The following is a 19,330-nucleotide window of genomic DNA, read 5'->3' on the forward strand; positions in this document are numbered from 1 at the left end:
GAAAGGAAAACGCGTCAGAAACTATGGATTAATGACAAGACTCGGAGAAATAGTCCAAAGAAGAACTCGGAAGAACTACTGGGAGAAATAGTTCCAAAGCAAAGGGCCGCAGCTTCTCTGGGACGCTCCTGGTGCTCCAAGGCAGCCGGGCTGCCCTGGCTGCCCAGGACGCTGCGCACCACGGGCCCCGCAGAGCTGCGCAGCAGGGAGGCAGCTTCGGGCACCTCAGCCCCTGGGCAGGAGCGGCCTCCTTGCTCTGCACGGCTGCCTGTGGGCAAAGGCAGCGTGCCGGCCTTCTGCTCTTGGCCCCAGCCCGGCCTGGCAGGGCTAATCCCGTTCCCTGTCTGCAGTGTGCTAAAGAGGGACTTGTTCCTTTCCAGCCCTCCAGGGCATTCATTTGCACCACAAAGCACTGAAGGACTGAGGCCTCAACAACAGGCCCTGAGCCAAAGTTGCCCTCTAGATGACCCTTCTGACCAAATGTTCTACGGGTCTGCTCCTTAACCAGGCATTACCATCAGTGGGATCTGTGCACCCCTTCATTGGTGGAACGTGTCTTTACCTTTCAGTATTTAGAATCCGGACAAGTCCACGAGTGGCCCTGTTTGGGGTGTAGGATCCAAGACAACTCCCTCGGTTCCTCCTTCAGCCATGGCTGGGCTTTGGAAGGAAACAAAGAGTAGAATGAAATCAGATGTCCCTGCAATAGAAGTTCTGTCAGATTGGTTGCTCAGCACTAGCAAAGCCAGGCTACTGGTGCCTAGGCAACAAGATAATGCTTGAGCTCTGCAAAAAGCTGTAGCTATGCAGAAAGAAGTAGTTCCTTTGTAACAGGCTATGTGAATGAAGCCCTTTCTAGAAATCAGCACATTTAGCAGAACAGGCTAACTGCAAAAGCTAACCACCGGCTATTTGAGCCGGCAATCTTAGAGAGCATATGCAGGAAGCAGGGGTGAAAAGTTCAGGAAGACTTAGGCGCCTTCATCAGAAACGACCGCCAGGAGGCTGACCACCACCTCGTGCAGAGACTGTGCATGTGCTGCAAGGGCTGACATAATCACGCGATTGGAAAACATGTTGCAATATGAAGGTTAGGAAAGTATAATGTGCATATTAAGGAAAAAAAGTATAAAATCTAGTAGTGTGCGAAGAATGCAGTGAGTTTGTGGTGGAGTTACTCCCCTCACTCCCGGTGTCCAATAAACAAATACCTGCTCTATAGGCCTCATACTACGGAGTACTGCTTTCTTGCCCAGTTTTTGGGCATCAGACTTTGAAAACTATTGTTGATTTCAGACCAGAGGAAGAGAACAACTCCACCGTTCCTTTTTCCCAGCTCTTTCAAATGGTGTTATGAAATTTTTGTCTCTTCCCTTATTCTTTCACGGTCAGACAAAGATTTACTAGAAAACCATCAATTTACCCAAGCAAGCACATTCCCCTTTCCACTGCTTAAGTCAGGACAGTTATTGCTCTCCACGGGGTTCATAACTAGAATCAGACTGGCCATGGGGCAGAAAGCTGGGCCTGTGTGAGAGCCCAGCAAGCACAGACCCCTGCTTTTCATGCTAAGATGGCTCATGCTCCTCCTTTCTCAAAGCATTTTCACCTCTTTCTCCTTGTCATAGTATATCCTATTGTTTGTCCAGCACAAACACAGTTCAGATCTAAATCTCAGAATGAAACCATCAGCCTTGCATTCTAGTTTGCCTACTACAGACATATTTGATTGCAATTTCCATCATCTGCTGTGCTGTCTGCAAAAAATAAATTTACATTCTGTCATCAAAATAATGTTGTGCGATAAATTTGTCTAATTCTTAAACAATGCCATTGCTTTGACCTTAACAGGGGTAATTCTGTGTGTTGGCTTCACAGAAGCACACAGTCCTCAGCTGGTGCCAGGGAGTGCTGAGTGTGCCTCAGCACTCAGCACTCTGAATGTGTGGCGTTTGATTGCTGGAGTGCAGTGTTTTAGCAAACATCCCCGAGGCCCGTATCTGTTCCCATAAACAGCAGGAGCTCAGAGGAGATGGCTTGTGCTCCTTTTCACCTGCTGCTTATCTCCACACACCGAAATACCTGAGAATCGTGGCTGTATTCGTCGGCAGACAAGGAGCTGTTATTTGACCGAGTCAGGAGTGACTGTAGTACCATAAACAGAAGTGATGTTTCCAGGAAAGTAAGGTACCCATTTTTTTGCTGAAGAGTAAGGGTCAAATTCTCCCAACACTAAAATGTCCTTCTTATTTATCCAGTGAAAATTGAATCTTGCTACCTAGAATGTATGGTTTTCTTTTACATTCCAAAAGAGTAGGTCTAAACTGTCTTGTGTCAAAGGAGTGACATTATGGGAACAAGTTTCTCCACCTACTTTTTATTTGGTTTGGTGGGGGATTGGTGTTTGGGGCGGGGGGTGGGGGGTTTGTTAGTTTAGTTTAGTTCAGTTTAGCTTTGGGTTGGGGATTTTTGTGGAGTTTTTTTCGTTGGTTGGTTACTTTGGTCTGGTTGGGTTTGCCTGTTGATGCTTTTAGCCTGAGACCTACAGCATACAGAAAGGTAAAATCCCTGGCAGGTGCATACCTGGAAAGCAGTTGGGTGCATAAGCAGGCAGACTTATATCCCTAGCTTTAATAGAGCAAACCCTACTTTGTCTCTTCATTTCTTCACTTGAGCCTTTTGCAAATATTTGCATTTTCTTGATCCTAAATGCTGACAACAGATGCTTTAATTTCTTTCTTTTCTTTTACTTTGGCTTAGGTCTCAAATGTCTTCAAGTTCTTCTGGTAAGAAGACATCCTTTACTGAAGGACACAGCAAACATATGAGGTGAGTTTTGAGTCCACGAGATGTCCAGGTCCCCAGTACTTCCCTTGACATGAGCTGCAAGATGCAGGTCGCTGAGATGATACTCCTGGACAAGAAGAGGGAGATATTTCTTCCATTGCTTGGCAAGAAGCTTTTCCAGCAAGCAGAAGGATGCAGGAGGGCACCTGAACCCCAAGAGCCCTGCAGAATTTGTCTGCCTCTCTCAGCTTGTGTGTCACCGATAAACACACAGGCTCACAGCCACACATCTGGATGAGGAAGAGTCCATACCATGTAAAGTCCAACAGCAGTATTCCAAAATCACTTCTGAGCTACCTTAGCCAGTGACTCAACTACCTGTGACAGCAGCCAGAACGAGATGCAATTATTACTGAAAACTCCCCTTAATCCCAGTTTTGTTCCTTTGCCACAGTCCTCCCCAGAGTATTTCAGCATGACCTTTAGTCCTCCTGGAGCTACTCAGGTAACAAATGCCATTTCCCCTCGGCACACTCACAGCCAGCCTGAATGGGCACAGACGATGAGAATTTCTTCCTCCTGAGGTACCTGCGCTCTTAAACGTCCCCGGAGCGCTTCCACTAGCTCAGCTCACTTGAGGGAGGATAACCATCCTGGCACACCTGAGCAGCATGTCCAGGAGACAGGGTTACCCAAACCAGGCCATCACAGCTTCAGGTTTGACAAGACTTGTGCACACATCACACAAAACAGTTCATGCAGATATTCAGTGGAGGCTGCAGAATGTGCAGAGAGATTTTAGTCGGGGGGGAGCAGCACTAGAACAACCGGAGATAGATGCTGTTTGCAGACAAACAAACCCAAGTGAGCAAACACAAAGAGGCAGAAGCTGCTTGTGAAGTTCAGCAAAGAACCATTTCAGACCAAGTTCATCCCAAAACTAAGGTGCAGTTTCAGGGCAGTTACCATGACTTCTTGCTTTGTGGTTCTGGTTTTTTGTATAAAAGACTTTATGTTCTTCTCTCTTCTTACCCTCTAAAGTCCAGGGACTAAGGTGGCCCCCTCAGTGTTGGTGAGCAGGTTTCAAAACCTGGGTTTTGAATTCACTGGACTCAAAAGCGTGGATGCTCTGTACCTGCTGTTGCAGTAAGATTCACTTTGCCTGATGGGATTCTACCTCCCATGCAAATGTTGTTAGTTATGTAAAACTTGGGGTCTACGCGTTCGTATACTAGGTTAAAACCACATCTGTAAGGAGGAAGAAAGGCATGAAGATTCTCTTCCCCATTCTGTAGCCAAGGAACCCAAGAAATACATGCTAAATTCACTGACTTATTACTTGTTTCCCAGGAAGTTCTCACTTTTATCAGCAATGTAAGTCCAAATACAGACTCCAGGTAAATTGGTCAGAAAAATGTACGTTTATTTCTTCAGCTTCTACTCTTCATGGTGCTGTGGTTAGACCAAGTAACCTACAACACTGGCAGGAACAGCCTTTGCCACAAGTACAGTATAGAAGCAAACAGCAAAGGATGGGTTCAGCACCAGCAGTTAGTTCCCAGAAGATCAGCAATGGCTTGGCTGCTGCATGCCCACCATGTCTGCATCACCTTAAGGGACATTGCTGTCGCAGGTGTTGGAGGAAAAACTGTCTGAGCATCTGAGATGGAAAGGTGAAGGCAGTGACACAGCTGTGTGCCAATCCGAAAGTGAACATTGTGTCTTCCTACGCTGCAAGGAGATCCTACATGCTAGCAGAAGAGCACAAAGGACAGTTTCACCTGAAACACACACTAATGTATTGCAGATATACTGAAAATATTTATCATTTCTAGCAGCTTCTCAAAAATAAGTCAGTTTAGACTGTTTGAACGTTGCCCCTGTTGCACGTAATACCAGGAGACTAGTGAAAAAACAGATTTACGTAAGGCATATTTCGCTTTCAGAACTGACTGCTCTTTTACTTGGAACTGGTAAGTAGTCACCAGTAGGAAAAACATTAAAACTGCATTTTCAAAGTGGTAAAAACTGTGATTCAAAAGCTACAGTGCCAGGTAGGGAAAAAGGAAAGATATGCAACAGCAATAATACTTTAAGTCATCAGGCCTGTACATTGAGTGATGTTCTCTACCAATTACTTCTAAAGGGGAAAGGATTAATTTTAAGAGAAAAATCTTAATCTAAAACCACATACCACAGTTTTAAGGATTTTTCTTTCCTAAAAATTAACAACTTTTTCTGTTGTTAATTATTAAACCAATTTTTGGCCCAAACACTGAAATAGAATATCCATTATTTGCCTTGTGGTGTTTGTAACTGACATTAAATTAAATTAGGGTAGAAAACTGGGAATGAGTCATGCTGCCAGACACAAGATAAGCCCACTTCTTTTCAAGTTTCAGTATCCTTAAAACACAGCTAAGGGTAACTTCTCATTCTTAGCCACAGAGTACTGTGGAAAAGTCAACGCAACCGTAACCATACTACAGGGGTGACTAAACATTCCAATGCACAATCCGCTTTTCAGCCACCTGCTTCCTCATCTCTAGTAGGGCACAGGTCCAGTGTCCGTGTGTTTCTCAGATTACAGAGGAGCTCTTCAAAAAGAGACTTTTCTGCATGAAGCAGTGCACAGACAAATGAAACATGGGGAAAGATGTCCCTTCTTTTCTGAACTCCTGTCTTCTCCTTTTTGCCTATTCCTTAGAAATGGTGTTGCAATTCGGTCGCTGGGATAAGTTTTACAAGAGTTGTTACACTGCGCTTAAAGAAAGACAAACCCCATCCCACCGAGGTGGATCATTCGTAATTCAGGTACTGTTTTAAGCTGTTGAAGATGAATTGGGAAGAGATTTTCTAGGTAGTGGGTTTCAATTTTTCTGAGAAAGCCAGCACACAGAGGAAGAGATGACAGGGCATCTCTAAACCACTCCGTGCAAAAGACTATTCCAGAATGTGGTGAGACCAACAATCCTTGGGTCACCCATAGGCCAGGGACTGAAGTGACAGGGCAGGGCTCCTCACAAAGGGACCTGGAAGGAGGGCAAGAGAAGGCAGTGTTAGCTGGAACTCAAGACAGGCTGGATGTAAGGAGAACATCCCCTCTGTGTGTGGGATGAGCTTATGCCACAGCACCAAACATGAGCCCGCAGGGTAAAATGATGTAGAGACATAAAAAAAAAAAAAAGGGCATGAATTAAAGAGATGGAAGAATTAGGTCTATTTTTTCCTGCTACGAACAGAAAAATGTTTCCAGTTCCAGAGAGAATTTAAAATAACAAGTGACACTAAGCACAGAGGATTGGAAGATCACCTTGCTTAGTCTCCATTGAAAAGACTTGGCTGCAGGAGGGATTTTGCATTGGAACTCTCCCCAGACTGGGGAAAAAAAAGAAGAGAAGAAATGATTCCTGAGGAAAGAAAAAGGCAAAATCTCTCGGAGAGACACCAGCGTGAGTTCACTACAACTCTAGGTCATTAATCCCTTGGGGACGGCAACATCCATCCACGGTGCAGGACTTAAGCTTTGATGGCAACGCTGACAAAATTGCTGCCCCTTCCTGTTGCTGCTTCTGACTCCAGAGAATGAGAAATGGGCCAAATGTGCCCAAGACAGGCAGAGACAGTGAGACAGAACCAGCCAGTTAGCTGGAAAAGAGGCAAAAAGCAAGTCCTCAAGTGTCTCCTTTTCATCATTTCCCCTGGTCTTGTTGGACCAGTCTGCTTTGAAGTAGGGAACTCTGTTAGCAACCCCAAGCAAAAGAGTGAAGCTACTCAGTCGAAGATCTTTTTCCTCCCTCCCTTCAGCCATGCGGAACACAGAGAGATGCGGCTGTCACTTGACACATAGGAACAGTTTCCCATGGGATTCCTCAGTTTGGACCCTTTCTGAAATTTGCTGCGCTTGCCTTGGTGGTTTGGGGTCGTGCTGCGAAGCAAAGGCAGAAGGCCGATTCCAGGCAGAGAAAGCAAGGGTTTGCCCCGTGCCGGTCCGTGCCGTGCCCGGGCAGCGCCCCGGGAGCCGCCCCGCCCGCGCTGTGCCCGCAGCCCCGGCTTTGTGCCGCTCGTTCCCGCGCGGGGCCGAGCGCAGCGCCCCCCTCAGGCCGCGCGCCGCCGCTGCAGCTGCGGCCGTTGCGCTGCGGCCGTTGCGGCGCCAGTGGGCGACAGGCGCGATGGCCGAGCTGCCGCTGCCCGCCGGGCTCGATGCCAGCACCTTCCCCGCCAAGCTGTGGCGCCTGGCGAACAGCCCCCGCGTCCGCTCCGTGCGCTGGGACACCCAGGGCCGGGGGCTGCTCATCGACCGCGCCCTTTTTGAGCAGGAGCTGCTCAGCCCGCCCGGCGTCCAGGGGCCGGCCCCGCGCACCTTCAGAGCCTCGCAGTTCCGCAGCATCGTGCGGCAGCTGAACCGTTACGGCTTCTACAAGGTGCCGGGCCGGGCTGGCGCGGCTGTGCCGGGCGATGCCGGGGCCTGGCTCCACTACCGCAACCCCTGGTTTCGCCGCGACCGCCCCCACCTCCTGCTGCGCATCAGGCGCCGGAGCACGGCCAACAAGCACCGCCTGGCGCCCGGGCCGGAGCGGCGCAGGCGCTCGCCCTGCGGCTCCCAGCAGCGCCCCCGGCAGCGGCCGCGGCCGGCGGGGCCGGAGGGGCGCGGGCGGTTCCAGCCGCTGCCTCGGGAGCGGCCGCCGCTGCCGGCAGGGCGGCCGCCCAGCGGCTTCTTGCTCCTGCACAGGGAGCGGACGCTGCCGGACGGGCGGGAGCTGCGCAGCCGGCGGCCCAGCCGCTTCCAGCAGCCCCCCAGAGAGCGGCCGCTCCTGGCCCGGCGCCCGCCCTGTGGCTTCCACCTCCTCCACAGGGACCGGCCGCAGCCGGCCCGGCGGGACGGGCCCAGCCGCTTCCAGGAGCTGTACGGGGAGCGGCCGCTGCCTGCCGAGCGGGAGGTGCCCAGGATCCCGCCCTGCGAGCTCCTCGGGCTCTACGGGGAGCCGCTGCTGCCGGTCAGGCGGGAGGGGCTGAGCCGCCTCCAGGAGCTGTACGGGCTGCAGCCGCCGCCGGCCGGGCTCTCGCCCTGGGCTTTCCAGTAGCGCCACACGGAGCGGCCGCCTCTCTTCATAGATTTTGAGAAGTAAAATTGAAGTATTCATATGTCATAATTTGAGGGATCAACCTTGTTGGGACAAGAAAAGGATCCATGTTTGCCTGAAGGAAGAGAGCATGACCTAAATCTTTCACACATTTGCATGTCCTCAGCCATTTCACCTTTCACTGTGTTGGTCACAAGACCCCATGTCACTGTTTTGGAATGGATATTCTTGTTCAGAGCAGGGAGATAAGGCTGATATTATTGAAAAGTAATCATAAACCCAGCAATTAAAATGTACCTTCTACAAAACAATATATCCTTTCAAAAACTTTTTATTGTTATCTGAGCTAAACAGAAACAGTGCAATGAAAAGGGAAAAAAAACCCCCAACTCTAGAGTTTGCACACAATCCAGTAATTCTGTTGTGTAGTCGTTAGTAAGTTGATTACAGGAAGACCATAATTTTCACTGGCACCATTGAAATGGCACAGCACAAATTCTGTGAGACGCTTCAGAATCAGGTCATGGATGCCCTCCAGCAAGCACTGAGCTGGGTTTTGAATTCAATGATGCTGTAGATCTGATTTGTACCAGCTGAGCTTCCAGCTCATTGACTTTTGTAATCTAGTTGTGTCTGCAATTTCCGTTTTAAATAATTCCGTCTTAGAGTCTCCTCGGTATGTCTTTGTGAAAAATTCAGGTGCTAATCAGCTTTAATGCAAAATTATCACTCTCACCACTGGCTTTCTGGGAATCTCGTGTAGTTCTAATGTTTAAATATTCTAATGTTTAAAAGCCTGATGTTCTAATGTTTGAATATTCACTCCAGACCTTTCAAGAACCTGCTTCCTTTAAAGGAAGATCCAAGAACACTGAACAAGTACTAGTAACTGTTTTGTAAAATCTGTTAATGAGCTGTACTAGTTTGAAAACAAACCAGTGGGAGGCACCAAGTCAGAATAACAATTTAATGGAAATTAAAGAAAAAGGGAAAAAACAAAGGTAAAAGAAAACACTGTCAAACTGACAGAGTCAAGGTACAACCTGACACCCTGTCAGGCAGGGTGGTGGTAGCAGTCTGGTAGAATGGTGGCTGCAGTCCTCTGAAGCAGTGATCCTGTAGTAAAACAGTCTGCTCTTCCTCAGGAAGTCCAATGGTGGCTGTGTAGCTCCTGTCCTCTGGAAATTCAGTGGGAAGCCGGTGTCTCTGGTGTTCAGCCTCAGCTTATATCCACGATGGGATGCTTGGTTCCTCCCTCTGGGTGGAGCATCTCACAATGGGGTAATGAGTCATGAGGCAAAGTGTTGATTAGGCTCATTAACAGAAGATAGTCCGGAGGGAGTTATCTCTGAGTCAGGCGGCAGGACAATGATGGGCCATTAACAGAAAGATAGTCTGGGGGGAGGAGGCAAGGAAACACTGCCCCACCTGATTTCAACGGCTGATGGGGATGGTAATAGAATACACTGCAACCCATGACATTATCCACCCCTTATTCTATTACCATCTACATTATCCCAAATCAATACCTTCTTAAACTCTAAAACACACATACATATATATATATATATATACACAGTGAAATCTACACACCGTTCTCACCTAAGATTAGGTCTCCTTGTGGTACACAACGGGTTTCCCCATCTTTCTGCATTACCCACCAAGTGCAACCAGGTCCTTGAGCAAAGACAATCCCATGGATGGGTTTGTCTTTGCCTGAGGTGGGATTAATCCAAACAGTCTTTCCTAAAATACCTCTCAGGTGTACCACAGGGACTCTATCTCCATCCACTGTGTGCAAGGGTTCAGACTCGGCAGGACCAGCTCGATTGATGGACCCTCGGGTATTGACTATCCAGGTGGCCTTTGCTAAGTTCACTTCCCAATTTTTGAAGGTCCCCCCACCAAGTGCCTTTAGGGTGGTTTTAAGTAGTCCATTGCAGCGTTCAACTTTTCCAGCAGCTGGTGCATGATAAGGAATATGATATATCCATTCAATACCGTGTTCTCTGGCCCAGGTGTTGATGAGGCTGTTCTTAAAATGAGTCCCGTTGTCTGACTCGATCCTATCAGGGGTGCCATGTCTCCACAGGACTTGCTTTTCCAGGCCCAGGATGGTGTTCCGGGCTGTAGCATGAGGCACAGGGTAAGTCTCCAGCCATCCAGTGGTTGCTTCAACCATGGTCAACACGTAGTGCTTGCCTTGGCGGGTTTGGGGAAGGGTGATGTAGTCAACTTGCCAGGCTTCACCATACCTGTACTTTGACCATCGTCCACCGTACCACAGAGACTTCACCCGCTTGGCCTGTTTGATTGCAGCACAGGTCTCACAACTGTGGATGACCTGTGAGATGCTGTCCATGGAAAGGTCCACCCCTCGGTCACGGGCCCGTCGGTATGTTGCATCTCTCCCCTGATGACCAGAGGCATCATGGGCCCAACGAGCTAGGAATAATTCTCCCTTGTGCTGCCAGTCCAGATCCACCTGTGATACTTTCACCTTGGCAGCTCGATCCACCTGCTCGTTGTTGCGATGTTCTTCATTAGCCCAACTCTTGGGTACGTGCGCATCCACGTGTCGAACCTTCACGGTCAGCTTCTCTACTCGGGCGGCGATGTCCTGCCAAATCTCAGCGGCCCAGATGGGCTTCCCTCTGCGCTGCCAGTTGGCCTTTCTCCAGCGATCCAGCCATCCCCACAGAGCATTAGCTACCATCCATGAGTCGGTGTAGAGATAGAGCCTCGGCCACTTCTCTCGTTCAGCAATATCCAAAGCCAGCTGGACGGCTTTAAGCTCTGCAACCTGACTCGATCCACCTTGTCCCTCGGTAGCTTGTGCAACTTGTCGTGTGGGGCTCCATACTGCAGCTTTCCACTTTCGATTAGCGCCTACAATTCGGCAGGAACCATCAGTGAAGAGGGCATAACGTCTTTCAGTCTCCGGTAGCTCATTATATGGTGGGGCTTCCTCAGCACGAGTCACTTGCTCTTCCTCTTCTTCAGAAGATAATCCAAAAGTCTCACCTTCAGGCCAGTTTGTTATAATTTCTAGAATTCCAGGGCGATTTGGGTTTCCAATACGGGCACGCTGTGTGATGAGGGCGATCCACTTGCTCCATGTGGTGTCGGTGGCATGATGCGTGGAAGGAACCTTTCCCTTGAACATCCAACCCAGCACGGGTAGTCGGGGTGCCAGAAGCAACTGTGCTTCAGTACCAATTACCTCTGAGGCAGCCTGGACTCCTTCATAGGCTGCCAAGATCTCCTTCTCTGTGGGAGTGTAGTTGGCTTCAGACCCTCTGTAGCTTCGGCTCCAGAATCCCAGTGGTCGGCCCCGAGTCTCACCAGGCACCTTCTGCCAGAGGCTCCAGGACAGACCATTGTTCCCGGCTGCAGAGCAGAGCACATTCTTCACCTCTGGTCCTGTCCTGACTGGGCCAAGGGCTACCGCATGAGCGATTTCCTGCTTGATCTGGGCAAAGGCTTGCTGCTGTTCGGGGCCCCAGTGGAAATCGTTCTTCTTGCAGGTAACCAGGTAGAGAGGGCTCACGATCTGGCTGTACTCGGGAATGTGCATCCTCCAGGAACCTATGGCGCCTAGGAAAGCTTGTGTTTCCTTCTTGCTGGTCGGTGGAGACATCGCAGTGATCTTATTGATGACCTCGGTGGGAATCTGACGTCGTCCATCTTGCCACTTTACTCCCAGGAACTGGATCTCTTGGGCAGGTCCCTTGACTTTGCTCCTTTTGATGGCAAAGCCGGCTTCCAGGAGAATCTGGATGATTTTCTCTCCTTTCTCAAACACTTCCTTTGCTGTGTTTCCCCACACGATGATGTCATCGATGTATTGCAGATGTTCTGGAGCCTCACCCTTTTCCAATGCAGTCTGGATCAGTCCGTGGCAAATGGTGGGACTGTGCTTCCACCCCTGGGGCAGTCGGTTCCAGGTGTACTGCACACCCTTCCAGGTAAAAGCAAACTGGGGCCTGCATTCTGCTGCCAAAGGAATGGAGAAGAAGGCATTGGCAATGTCAGTAGTGGCGTACCACTTCGCTGCTTTGGACTCCAGCTCGTACTGAAGTTCCAACATGTCCGGCACAGCGGCACTCAATGGTGGCGTGACCTCATTCAGGCCACGGTAGTCCACCATCAGCCTCCATTCTCCACTGGACTTACGCACTGGCCATATAGGGCTGTTGAAAGGTGAATGGGCCTTGCTGACCACCCCTTGGCTCTCCAGTTTACGAATCATCTCATGGACGGGAACCACAGAGTCTCTGTCGGTGCGGTATTGCCGGCGGTGCACTGTTGCTGTGGCGATTGGCACCTGTTGTTCTGCAACTCTTAGCAGTCCCACGGCAGAGGGGTCATCTGAGAGGCCAGGCAATGTACTCAGTTTTCTGATATCTTCTGTCTCCACAGCAGCTATCCCAAAAGCCCAACGATGTCCTTTTGGGTCCTTGAAATATCCATTTCTGAGATAGTCTATGCCGAGAATGCACGGGGCCTCCGGGCCAGTCACGATGGGGTGTTTCTGCCACTCGTTCCCAGTTAAACTCACTTCAGCTTCCAGTACAGTCAGCTGCTGGGATCCTCCTGTCACCCCAGAAATAGAAATGGGTTCTGCTCCCACATACCTTGATGGCATCAGAGTACATTGAGCACCGGTGTCAACCAAAGCCGTGTACCTTTGTGGGTCAGATGTGCCAGGCCATCGGACCCACACAGTCCAAAAGACCCGATTCTCCCTTTCCTCTACCTGGCTAGAGGCAGGGCCCCTCTATTCCTGGTCATGTTGCATGTTGCTCCCTTCCGGTGAATACGTTCCTGAGGTCCCTTCAAGAGGATCGGTCATATTATCATTCCGGTACCGTCTGGAGTTCTGTGTGCGGGAGACCGGAGCCATGTTGACTCTAGATGCGCTTCTTGTGGTAGTTGTCCCTCTTTTTAGTTCACGTACCCGAGCTGCTAAGGAGGAGGTGGGTTTTCCATCCCACTTACTCATGTCTTCTCCATGTTCCTGAAGGAAAAACCAGAGGTTACCTCGTGGGGTGTATCCTCTCTCCCTGGTTGGGGGTCGCCGGCTCCTAATGGCAGAGACTCTTGTTGGTTCTGGTGAGATCTGGTAAATTTCTTCCTTAAGTTCCTTTTTCAATTTCTGATGGCCTTCTTCAATCAAGCTCCAGACTTGCTCAGCCAAAAGACTTGTTTCCACGGATGAGACATGGGTGCGAAACGGGGCTGTGACGGTGTCCTCGTAAATCCTCAGTTTGTTCACCAAGACGCCCACCCTGTCCTCGCCTTCCCTCCATTGCAGCGTTGCCAGGTAACGGGAGTATATCTCTGGTCCAAGGCGTGCGAACCTCAACCACATCTGTGACGTGCACTGGACACCATCTGGGCTCTTAGGAAATCTCTCATCTTCTGAGAAAATGATCTCCAGCACAGCCAATTCCCTCAGGCACCGGATACCTTGTTCCATTGTGCTCCATTTTCCTTGATGCACCTGGAGGTCTTCTTTACAAAGGTACCTGTCCCTTACACTTGTAAGCAGTCGCCGCCAGAGGCTGAGGGTTTCTTGGGTTCTCCCGATCCCCTGGTCAATGACCACATCCCGGGACAGAGATCCCAGTTGCCTGGCCTCACTTCCGTCCAGAATGGTGTCATTGGCTGCAGCGTCCCAGATGCGGAGCAGCCAGGTCAGGATAGACTCGTTCGTCTGGCGGGTGAATTCCCTCCGCAGGTCTTGCAGCTCACCCAGGGATAGCGACCGAGTGATGATCTCTGGCTCTGCCTCTTCTGCTGGGTGCGAAGGTCCTGCTGCATCCTCGTCAGCCACTATGCGGACTGATTTGCTTTTTGATTTCTTCTTCTGCACGGGGGCAACTGCAATCGGTTTAGGCTGTTCTGGTTCAGTGATGGTTTGCATGGGGACGCTGACAGTGCTTTTGGTTCCTTTCTCCTCTGAGTCAGTCTGCGTAGACATGGACGCTGTTGTTTTACATTTGGTTCCTTTCTCCTCTGTGACAGTCTGTGTAGAGATGGACACTGTTGCTTTTTGTTTGGTTCCTTTCTCCTCTGTGTCAGTCTGCGTAGAGATGGATGCGGTTGCTTTGCTTTTGGCTCCTTTCTCCTCTGTGACGGTCTGCGTAGAAATGGATGCAGTTGCTTTGCTTTTGGCTCCTTTCTCCTCTGTGACGGTCTGCGTAGAAATGGATGCGGTTGCTTTGCTTTTGGCTCCTTTCTGTGTGACAGTCTGTGTAGACATGGTATTTGCTGCTTTGCTCCTTTTTACCTCCTCCTCAAGCAGACGTTGCACCACACTAAGTAGTGTTTTGTTTCTAAGCATGGTGTACACAATGCAGGCCATAGAGAAAAAAGAGAAGAGAACTGACAAGAAGATTATACTATCCTTAACATCCAGAGGGAACTCAATTTTTTCAAAAACTGCTGTGCCTGGCCTGAAAGGCTGGAAGAAACCACTCTCTACTCCTCCCACCAGGGGCTGGCTGTGATTGTTGAAGAGGTCCCAGACATAGGAGCCCAGACTAGGACAGCCAAAAAAAATTGAATATATATTCCGAATGGTATTCATCGCCTCGCAGGTTATTATGCTATAGACATAATAAACCAATAAAGCAATTCTCATACCATTCCCTGGTTTTAACAGGAGTAATACAACAGGCAGGTAGTTCCCCATGTGAGGAAAAATATAGAGAGCAAGATACAGTACCCATGCAGACCAGCTGAGCACCATGGTGAATAGATTTCTGTTTATACAAAATTGTAATTCTGACTTTTTCTCAGAGCAAGCCCCACATTGGGTGCCAAATTATGTACTAGTTTGAAAACAAACCAGTGGGAGGCACCAAGTCAGAATAACAATTTAATGGAAATTAAAGAAAAAGGGAAAAAACAAAGGTAAAAGAAAACACTGTCAAACTGACAGAGTCAAGGTACAACCTGACACCCTGTCAGGCAGGGTGGTGGTAGCAGTCTGGTAGAATGGTGGCTGCAGTCCTCTGAAGCAGTGATCCTGTAGTAAAACAGTCTGCTCTTCCTCAGGAAGTCCAATGGTGGCTGTGTAGCTCCTGTCCTCTGGAAATCCAGTGGGAAGCCGGTGTCTCTGGTGTTCAGCCTCAGCTTATATCCACGATGGGATGCTTGGTTCCTCCCTCTGGGTGGAGCATCTCACAATGGGGTAATGAGTCATGAGGCAAAGTGTTGATTAGGCTCATTAACAGAAGATAGTCCGGAGGGAGTTATCTCTGAGTCAGGCGGCAGGACAATGATGGGCCATTAACAGAAAGATAGTCTGGGGGGAGGAGGCAAGGAAACACTGCCCCACCTGATTTCAACGGCTGATGGGGATGGTAATAGAATACACTGCAACCCATGACATGAGCACAGATATGCTCTGTGTGGGTTTGATGATGACCGTTATCCCATCTTTTGTGAGACAGAGTAACTCAAATTCTTTGCCAATTTCTTCCATATTTTCTTGCTTGCTACCAGGCATACAGCATGAAATATCAGGCTGAAGTGGTGTGAAACCTCCTCTGGTTTTTGTTGTGTTTGATTCTATTTTCTGCAATATGGCCAAAATTGTGCCTCAACAGTCACAGAATCACAGGATCATTAAGGTTGGGAAAGACCTCCAAGACCATCGAGTCCAGCTTTCCAGGCCTACCATCAATTAGAGCAGTTGACACTAACATGACATGGATCCGCACTCTGCCCACCTTTTCCAGGTGTGTTCCTTGCACATGGACACATGTCCATTGAGGTGAGGTGAGCACAGAGTTCTTGATCAGCACTGACACGTGAGGCTGTGTAAACACAACCCCTGAGATCCCATGGCATTGGTGCGGCGCCGTTTCACATGCTTTGGGTCAGCCCTCCAGCCAACGAGTTCATAACACAGCGCGAGAGAAGCTGATCTTGGCTTTTGCTGGAGAATCCCCATGGAGGGGGAGTTGGGGTAAATGCCCCAGTTCAGGACATTGGTGACAGATGTGGTTTGAGGTGCAGCCACCAGTTCCTGGGCTTGCATTTCTCTGGAGGGCAGAACAAAGGGTCAGCCCTCATCCCATTTCAGTTTCAGGACACTGGGTGAGTTGCCTTCCCAGCGTCGTGTCTGATGAAAACCCAACGGTCACGTGGCATCCTTGGATCTGCTCCATGGAAGCAGCACATGGCAGAAGGCTGAGGCTCTTTCAGAGAACATTCCCAGTGCTGCTCTCAGCTCTTCCCAGAAAATGCCTGGAGAAACAAGTGCTGCTTGCAAGGTCAACAATAGCCAAGCTGTCCCCCAAACCCAGCCAGAGCCAGCTTCCTGGAGGTGAAGAGCTCCAAGTCCATGGCTATGTGCTGGCAGACAGATGAGAGAGAAACAAGCCCGGCCACTGACGGGGGAGAGAAAATGCCTGGCTTCTTACAAAAGGGCAGTGATACTGAGATGCAAGAGATAAAGGGAAATCTGGCCAATTTGTTCTTCAGATTCATGAACCATTCAGACATTCCCTTGACAGAGTCATGTTCTTTCACAGTATGAAAGGGCTGCACACTCAGCTGTGCTGTAAATAGGAGCAAAGTGCTTCTTGTCCATAAATTTGAGGTAACATAGAAATACATAAGACGGAAACCAGCACTTTTTGCGTATTTCTAGTGCCTCTGCCATCTGAACATCCAGTGTTCCCCATAGCACAGCCTACACATTTCCAGTTCCTGTAGGACATGATTTTCTGTTCATAATCACCAGAACAATGATGAGGGTGCCTATTTGTTAATTACACATTTTATGTTGGTTTAAACAATTTCTGGATTCATGGGAGCTGAATTTATGTCGCTGCTCAACTGTTGGGACAAGGAAACGTTAAGCTTGAGTTTGAGGTTGCCATGAACAGTTGGCACTGATGTGTGTACATGTGTTGCACTCCCCGCACCAGTCTGCAACTCCACAAACCATCCAGAATGGTGCACTAAATGATGTTTGCATGATGCCTTTGAATAGGGCAGGGTGCAGTCAGAAAGAGAGAAGTGAAGCTCAGACATGTTTTACTTGGAATTTAGATGTGAAGTGATCTAAAATGCAGAAAATTAAATGTTTTTTTTGTTCAGAAGGCTTATATATATTTTGGTCTCAAAGAGCAGATTAGGTTAAAATGAAAAGATTGGTAAACATTGTTAATAAATGTTAAGAAGGTTTGGAAAATGTCTCCTATTTTGCAATAAATGGAGTGCAAGTCACATTTCAGCTCAAACAATGGGAGTAGAAAATAATAGATATTCATTGACTTCATTTGGGAACGCATTCTATAATTATGGCATTGATTCAAAATTTAGTGCCAACCTCTTACTTCAGTATGCTCGTTACAAAATGTCTAAATCAAATAAATCACCATTAAACCCTTTAAATTCCTTACTATCAAAAAGAAAAAGGAACTGCCTGGTAAAAATGCCATGCATTTGGCTTATGAGTGTGTGCAGGAGCTGTAATAACACACAGCGATGGTGTCACCCCTGGAGCACTTGTGCTGGTCACACAGCCCTGGGGTGAACTGGTGCTGAAGAGCCCTGGTAGAGCAGTGAGAACTGAGCACAGAAACACCCTCAGCACCTCCCTGTGCTGTGCTGGCCCTTCAAACGCTTTCCCAGGTCCCACAGCTCGCAGCCACAGCCTGGGGCTCCCAGGGAGCCATCAGTGTCCTGGCTCTCTTGCTGGGAGGTTTGTGATGGTATTGGTGGGGGTTTCCTCCTCTGCCTCGGGAAGGGGTACACACTGATGGTGGTAACCCCTTCCTAGCTGGCCTTGGGTCCACCTGAGTTTGTTTTTGCAGGTTTTCTCCTCAAAGTCTGCCCACAGGCTCCTTTTTGTCCTCTTGCTTCCCAGTTCTGCAGTTTTTCTGGGGATTTTGTTGTCTCCAGAACTGTCTGTACCCGATGAAGCTGAGGGACCCTGCGGTGACCTGTGCCCAGGCTGGCCTCTGTCCCTGTGCTGTCCCTGCGCTCTGCCCCAGCAGCGGTGCAGCCAGGGGGCTTCACCCCCCCCCAGAATAACTCCTGGCACTGTGAGCTGAAGAGAAGCTGCACCAAAGCAGGACGTGCTCTCCTGCTTGTGAGACAGCTGCCCCAGGGCTGCAGTGGCCTGGGCTGGACAGAGCCCAGGGGAGCCTGGAGACACTGCAGTGTCTGGCCAAAGCAGAGATCATGTCCCTGGTAGCACCAGTGTCACATTTCCTGGCTCAGAACACAGAAGGTACAGCACAGTGACAGCACGAGGCTGAGGGGATGTGAGAGTCACCAGCCTGCTGCTGTGGGAGAACCTGCTTTTCCTGTGCAGTCGGAAGAGGTGTGGAGGATCCCGCAAGCCATCCTCAGAATGGGCTTTGCTGTGGCTTTTGCTTGTGCTGCTGCAGATTTTGGAGACAACTGCACATAAAAACATGCCAGAGAACCAGATTTGGGGCTGACGTGCTCTGCATTTCCAGCATGGCTCATTGGCAGGGTAAGGCGGTGTCAGTTGCCTCTGCATCAAGCTGTGATTCTATGAATACTTCAGAAAGAGAGGATTTTTTTTCAGGATGATTAAGCCTTTGTTCTTACTATGCTTTTTGTGACATTTACATCTCTATTTTGTAAAACTTCAGAAATCTTAATCAGCTTTGACCCTGTGAAAAGTTACTAATATCAGCAAAAGTCATCATATTTTGCATGCAAAAATACATGATTTTTGGCATTTGGGAACTGGAAGAAACTCTTTTGTGGAAGACACACAAAGAGGGCAGGTTGGTGCCCTGGAGCCTATGTGTGCTACTGTTGACTGAAAAATAGCTTTTGAAGTAGCACCCTATGGCCCTGGATGGCCAAACTGGAGGTCCAGGAGGCTAGACAGGTGTTTACTACAGAATCTTTGGCCTTTTGTGCCAAATAAAAATTACAAATTCTTAAAACTGTGTATTTATAAAAGAAAAGTATAAAGGAGAGGTGTTGTACTCTGTGCGTATGTGTGTGTCATACCTGGAACATATCACATTACAAGAACACACCCTCTGAACATCCATTCTTTTTTATGATCATTACCCATGAGGAAATGCCATGTAAAACTTAATTGTTTTACAATTGTTCATAAGTACCTCACCTACTGACAACAATTAGAATTGCTTACAGGGCCTCAGTTGCAAATGCAAAACATTCAAAACTCGAACTAATTGGTTATATTAGAAAACACACTTTGCTTTTTTCAAGAGGCTGATTGTGAGCCATTTTATGAGCTATTCATGAAAATATCCTGGGCTGTTTGCAGCAAGCACTGGGATTTTGTTAGAATAGAAGGGGGAGAGTGCACCATGAGTGGGGAAGTAATTCCCTTGCAAAGTATGTGCTTGGAGGCTACTTAGGTCAAAAGAATTTATTTGTTATTCCATGGGCTGAAGAACTGCCCATCATCTGCTTTATCA

The 19,330-nt window shown here is 48.8% G+C and overlaps 1 long non-coding RNA gene across 1 annotated transcript; it reads left to right on the plus strand.

Annotated features, from left to right (window-relative positions):
• Positions 1 to 965: 965 nt before the first annotated feature.
• LOC116437597 lies at positions 966 to 4,966 on the plus strand. Its single transcript, XR_004237375.1, has 2 exons — positions 966 to 2,187; positions 2,761 to 4,966. It is a non-coding gene; the product is annotated as an uncharacterized LOC116437597 (long non-coding RNA).
• The last annotated feature ends 14,364 nt before the right edge of the window (positions 4,967 to 19,330 follow it).

The sequence above is a fragment of the Corvus moneduloides genome, chromosome Z (genome assembly GCF_009650955.1).
Source record: "Corvus moneduloides isolate bCorMon1 chromosome Z, bCorMon1.pri, whole genome shotgun sequence".
Classification (NCBI taxonomy): domain Eukaryota; kingdom Metazoa; phylum Chordata; class Aves; order Passeriformes; family Corvidae; genus Corvus; species Corvus moneduloides.